Genomic DNA, 7546 nt, shown 5'->3' on the forward strand with positions numbered 1-7546 from the left:
ATATATTAAACTTCTAATATATATTAAGATTATAATATATATTTAGGGTGTAAGTTTAGGTTAAGGGTTTAAGGAAATGATCTTGTTAGCTAGCTAGAAATTAATCGAAGAACATTTGGATTTTACTAAGATTCAAGCTATTTTGTATATACTCATATTATTTAATATAAGAATATAAACATATATACATGTGTGTTTTAATTTGTACTACACTAACATTGGCCACACAATTCCAAAAAATATGTCTCTGAATATTATGGTTTAGGGTTAACAGCTTTTAAAGTACACTTTATAGTTTGGGCTTTATGGTCTAGGAGTTATGGTTGGTTTAGGGGTTACCGAATGGTTTTGGGGATTAACGTTTGGGGTTAGGGGTTTTGTGTTTGTGGTCCAAGGTTTAGGGTTTAGAGTCTGAATTTTAGGGTTTTAAATTCGAGTATAATTTTGGATTTTAATGTATAAGATAAATGTATATAAGATAAATATATATAAATTATTATTTTAAAAATATATAAATATATATATGAAAAGTGGTTTAGTGTGCAATTGTGTACATGAACGTAATTTGATCTAGATCTTGTAAAATATTTAATTAATTTTGATATAATAAATAGCATCATGTTTTTATTTAATTAATTTATATGCATACATAATATGTATTTTAAAATGTGTATTAAATCAAAATAAAATTTTAACTATAGTTAGGGTTTAATTAGAGTGTAAGTTTATAGTTTGAGGTTTAAAGTTTAAGGTATATTATTATTGAAGACTGAACCAATATTTAGAATTTTATGATATTCTTGCAATTTGTACTAAACCTAATATATTGAAGATTGAAATATATATTTTGTACATCACAAGAACATTATTTAGATATAATTTAAAAGAAATTCTAAATATATATAGTTTTAAATTTTGATCAATTTTTATAAAATATTCACGTATTAGCGGCGTTTATACATAAAACGTCGCAAAAGATAAGAAATAGCGGCGTTTTTATAGAAAACGCCATAAAACTTCAATATACATTAGAGTAAAACGGCATCGTTTCCTATGAATAGTAGCGGCTTTAGCGGCGTTTCTAATATAAACACCACAACTCGTATTACAACGCTGCTGCGTTTTGTAGTGTAGATAAAAGGGCGTTAGTGGCGCTTTCTTGAAAACGCCGCAAAAGGGCTCATTAGCGGTGCGTTTAAACGCATACAAAATTTCCTTATTTGAAACGGCGTTTTTTTCTCTCCGTGGTTTAAGCCCTTTACCAAATCGGTTTGATTTTGCTACCCATTTCGTCTCTTCCTTCCCTAAATCCTAAAAGCAGAAAATCCTCTTTCTTTTCCCCAAATCATCCCTAATTCCCCAAACTCAAATCCCTAACATTTTTCCCAAGTCCCTTTTTTCCCTTAATCTTTTCCCCATCCCGAAATCCCTAATTATTTTCCCTTTCCTCTCGTCGACAGTGATATGCTTCATATTTAGGGTTTTAGCCCAATGATCATCAACTAAAAAACATACAAGAAGAAAGCCCTATCGATTCATTTTATCGACAAATCAAGGTTAGTTGATTCGTACAAAGTTCAATTTCTGAATGTTATGAAAAAGTAGCAAAGCACTTCTCTCTCACTCGATTTCATCTGAACCAGAACCAGAAGAGCCAACTCTTCATACATCAACTATTCACCGATCGATCCCAAACTTTCTGGTAACTGCTAAGCCATATCGCTTTTTTCTTTCACTTTATTCGTTGGGTCCTTGAAGCTTCAACAGTATTTCTTTTCTTTCACTTTATTTGTTTGTTTGTTTTTTCATGTATTACTTGCCTTTTTTTTTGGTTTGAAATGGTTTGAAATGGGTTTGATCTGGATGGTTATAACCTTGTTTTATGTAAACCCAATACCGGGTCTGGTGTTTCTAGTGCTATTTTTAACTTAACCACCACAATTATTGGTGCTGGAATCATGGCTTTAGCTACTACTATGAAGGTTCTGGGGCTTGTTTTAGGGAATTTTTTGGATAAACCTGGTTGGGATTTTGTCTGAAATTAGTGTCGAGATGTTGATTAGGTTTGCAGTTTCTTGTAAAGCTAGATCTTATGGGGAAGTTGTGCAAATTGTAATGGGGAGAACTGCTAGGGTTTTGTCTGAGATTTGCATAATTGTCAACAATGCAAGTGTCCTGATAGTTTATTTGATTATTATGGGTGATGTTATGTCTGGTTCAGTTCGTCATATTGGGGTTTTCGATAAGTGGTTAGGACATGTTTTTTGGGATCATAGGAAGTTATTGGTTTTGGTTGTTATGGTTGTTTTTCTTGCTCCACTTTGCGTGTTAGATAGGATTGATTCATTGAGCATGACTTGGTACTTGGTAGCTCTCGCTGTTGTTTTCGTTGTAGTTTGCTTTGCTGTTGCATTCATTAAGCTTATTGAGGGGAAGATAGAGGCTCCAAGGATGAGCCCAGATTTTACGTTCCCTGATTAAGCTTATTTGATCTACTATGATCCCAAATATATGGACAGCTTTTAAATTTTACTGGAGCAACAATATGTTTTTTATGTTTATGATGAAAGATTCAACATCTCTAGAAACTGAATCATACATTTTTTCTGCTAGGATTAGCAATCTAGTATGAATCATGTAGAAGCTTACTTATCTTTTATTTGCAAGAAATAGATTTAGGTAATGGAAGATGTATGCCTGTGTGTTTGTGTCTCTATATATGTATGTATTTGGTACTAGATGAAAGCTTTACTCCAATTTTGAAATATAGACCAGGTTTTGCATACATTGATCATTTTCTGGCTCTTTTCCTTCGAATACATGGTTCTCTTGAAATTAAATGCTCAGGTACTTTCTGCATATTCTGTGATTCTTATTAGATAAGTTATAAATCAACAGTTATGTTAGTTTTGATCAAGGCCTCTGTAAACATAAAGTTGGTATTCTGGTTAGGAGAAGTTAATGTTTATGAGTTTTGTGGAGTATGATTCTGCACATGCAAAGTTGGTTTGTTTAAAGCTGTGCATTTTCATGTTTACATACTAATGGTGATTCCATTTTTGTTTTTTAGATGTTCTTTTGGTCTGTTTTCATGTTTCTATCCAACTTATGTGTTTACTGTGCAGTTTTGCCATATTTTGCTAAGGTGTATAGCTTCATTGGCAGTGTCTTTGATCCTGGTACAAGTGGGCACTTGCAAAACTGATATAGGTAAAGTTTCTATATTTGCTTAAACTGAAATATATTTGGTGCTACTCTTATAATCTTACATCTGTTCTAGGTACTTATATTTTATTTGCAAGAAATAGATTTAGGTAATGGAAGATGTATGCCTGTGTGTTTGTGTCTCTATATATGTATGTATTTGGTACTAGATGAAAGCTTTACTCCAGTTTTGAAATATAGACCAGGTTTTGCATACATTGATCATTTTCTGGCTCTTTTCCTTCGAATACATGGTTCTCTTGAAATTAAATGCTCAGGTACTTTCTGCATATTCTATGATTCTTATTAGATAAGTTATAAATCAACAGTTATGTTAGTTTTGATCAAGGCCTCTGTAAACATAAAGTTGGTATTCTGGTTAGGAGAAGTTAATGTTTATGAGTTTTGTGGAGTATGATTCTGCACATGCAAAGTTGGTTTGTTTAAAGCTGTGCATTTTCATGTTTACATACTAATGGTGATTCCATTTTTGTTTTTTAGATACTCTTTTGGTCTGTTTTCATGTTTCTATCCAACTTCTGTGTTTACTGTGCAGTTTTGCCATATTTTGCTAAGGTGTATAGCTTCATTTGCAGTGTCTTTGATCCTGGTACAAGTGGGCACTTGCAAAACTGATATAGGTAAAGTTTCTATATTTGCTTAAACTGAAATATATTTGGTGCTACTCTTATAATCTTACATCTGTTCTAGGTACTATCGAGCACCTGAATTAATATTTGGTGCAACTAAATACACCACAGCCATTGGCATTTGTTCTAGGTAATGCATACAAGTTTCGTTGCTAAAATTTTTCCATATTTCTATGCATTTTCACTTTAAATTACTTAACAAATATTACTTTTTGACTCCACCTCATTTCTTTGGTGAGAGTGGAGTAGACCAGGTACGTTTTATTAAGGTAGGCTTTATTTCAAAATTCTAATCAATAATAGTTTTATCATGATGATTTTGGAAAAATTAATATTTTGGGGTTGCGATTTTGTAAAGATTTAATTGCTAGTTCTGTTTGGAGTAGAACTATTTTGTTTCCAAATTAATTTTAAATATTTGGTTCAACTTAATTATTATTTGATTCAACTTAAGTATGAATAGGTATGAATTAATTTTATTACCGTGTAGCTTGCTTGTCCATTAAAATTACAACAATAGTGACTTTCTCTCAACCTTATTTTAAATATTTTAAAGATTCAAAGTATATAGGTTTGAAACTCGACGGGTTGCCTTATATCGAGTGCAAGATATAATGGATCCTCCCTAGGCGTAATAACGCCACGTATGATGAATCTTAAAATATTCAAAAAGACTTGAAAACAGTTCTATCGAGCTCATTTACTATTGAATATTTATATAACCTTAATTTATTTCCAATTTACTTATAAAAATTAAACTACGATTCTTTTTTGATATTATTATATTCAAATTACTTTTTTTATATTAATAATGTTTTATTTTAATATTTAATATTTTTAAATTTCTTTAAAAGTTATAACTACTTTTTATCAAAATTACAACAATAGTGACCTTTTCTCCAACCTTAATTTAAATATTTTAAAGATCCAAAGTATATAGGTTTGAAACTTGACGGGTTGCCTTATATCGAAGTGCAAGATATAATGGATCCTCCTAGGTATAACAACGCCACGTATGATGAATCTTAAAAATTCAAAAGACTTGAAAACAGTTCTATCGAGCTCATTTACTATTGAATATTTATATAACCTTAATTTATTTCCAATTTACTTATAAAAATTAAACTACGATTCTTTTTGATATTATTATATTCAAATTACTTTTTTTATATTAATAATGTTTTATTTTAATATTTAATATTTTTAAATTTCTTTAAAAGTTATAACTACTTTTTATCAAAATTACAACAATAGTGACCTTCTCTCCAACCTTATTTTAAATATTTTAAAGATTCAAAGTATATAAATTTGAAACTCGACGGGTTGCCTTATATCGAGTGCAAGATATAATGGATCCTCCTAGGCGTAATAACGCCACGTATGATGAATTTTAAAAATTCAAAAGACTTGAAAACAGTTCTATCGAGCTCATTTACTATTGAATATTTATATAACCTTAATTTATTTCCAATTTTAATTTATTTCCAATTTACTTATAAAAATTAAACTACGATTCTTTTTGATATTATTATATTCAAATTTCTATTTTTTATATTAATAATTTTTATTTTAATATTTAATATTTTTAAATTTCTTTAAAAGTTATAACTATTTTTATCAAAATTACAACAATAGTGACCTTCTCTCAACCTTATTTTAAATATTTTAAAGATTCAAAGTATATAGGTTTTGAAACTTGACGGGTTGCCTTATATAGAGTCGCAAGATATAATGGATCCTCCTAGGTGTAACAACGCCACGTATGATGAATCTTAAAAATTCAAATGTTTCAATTTAATATGTCCCATCTAATATACAAATATTTAATAAAATATTTTATATAGTTTTAACTTAAATTTAAATTATTATTGAAATATTCTCGTCTGTTTTATCACAAATATTATTCTCCGTTTTATTACAAATATTATCGTCCGTTTTACCATTTAAGTTAAACTTTTTATTCAAACTAAATCATAGCTTTTAAGCTAAATACGGATGTCCACACAATTGCTTTAATATGTACTTAAGAAAAGATGACTTGTAAAACATAAATTAAATTAAGTGTGGACTATTTTAACGCAAATGTGATTTGTCAAATAAAATGAACGACATGTATATTATTTAATTAAAATAATTTTTATAAATATTATTTAATTAAATATTATTTAATCCCGCTTCTTACCTGTAGATACTTGATATTTGATATGTATTATCCATGTGATTTTCCACATCGTGAAATAAAAACTTACATAATACATAAATATATTTGATATCATAATTTACATAACTTATATAACATATATAACTTACATAACTTATATAACATACATAACTTATATAACTTAGATAAATATATAACTTACATAACTTACATAATACTTAAATATATTTTATATCATAATTTACATAACTTATATAACTTATATAACTTAGATAAATATATAATTTACATAAATATATATCATATCATAAATTACATAACTTACATAATACTTAAATATATATCATATCATACATAACTAGTTTACTGAAATTTACTTAACTTACATAATACATAAATCTATAGTCGAAAATCCTCGCAACTTGCCTAAATTAGTTTATACCCATTAGAGACTTGATATTTAGTATAATGATATGATTTAAATCAATTGAGAACATTTAAGTAAGCGTAATATGTTGTCAACTTTAGATTTCAAGAACTACAAAATGGATAGGAGTTGGATGAAATTGTCAAGGGTAAGCAATGCCTATCAAAATGGAGTACAAACTTTTCTAAATTTTGCATTTCAAAATGCAAGCCAAGAGAATATGATTCTTTGCTGTGTAAGAAGTGTGGCAACATCTCTGGCATTTTCGTGAAGTTGTCTCTGAACATTTAATTGTTGATGGCTTTATTCGGGGTATAAAAATGGATTTTCCATGGAGAGTGTACATCTAGTGGAACTTCTTCAACGATTAATCCGACTTATCCTCGATCATCGATTACCATCGGTATGTTAGACAAGATGACATGGAAGATATGTTGCGGGATGCATTTAATATGCGTAGTCATGGTGAGCAATCGTTTCCACGACTTTATTATATCGAGGATTGTAATATTGGTGGAAATGTTTTTTGAAACGGAACAAGTGCACCTAATGAGGAGCCAAATGAAGAAGCGGCTAAGTTCTACAATTTACTTAATGAAATGAATGAAGAACTTTACGAGGATCAAAATATTTGAAATTGTCCTTCGCATTCGTCTATTTCATTTAAAATGTTTGGGAGGGTGGACCGGAAACTCTTTTACAATCTCTGCTAGAGTTTCTAAGAGAGATGTTTCGTTTGCAAAATTCCCGATCTTGTCAAGACATGAAGAGACTAATAAAAGATTTGGGCCTTGGGTGCGATAAAATTCATAGTTGCCCAAATGACTGCATGTTGTACCGGGGTGATAAAAAAAACAAACAATCTTGTCATGTTTGCGGTAAGTCTTGTTGGATGAATAGTAATAGAAGATGTGAATACGGATGAAGGTGGGGCACGATTAAGAAAGAAGCCGATCAAGGTCTTGCGATATTTTCCCCGATACCAAGACTTCAAAGGCTTTTCATGTCCTCAAAGACACCGAATCTATGACGTGGCATAATGATCAACGAACCGATGATGGATTATTAAGACATCCTGCGATTCTTTAGCTTGGAAATCATTTG

The sequence above is a fragment of the Gossypium arboreum genome, chromosome 1, assembly GCF_025698485.1.
Source record: "Gossypium arboreum isolate Shixiya-1 chromosome 1, ASM2569848v2, whole genome shotgun sequence".
Lineage (NCBI taxonomy): Eukaryota > Viridiplantae > Streptophyta > Magnoliopsida > Malvales > Malvaceae > Gossypium > Gossypium arboreum.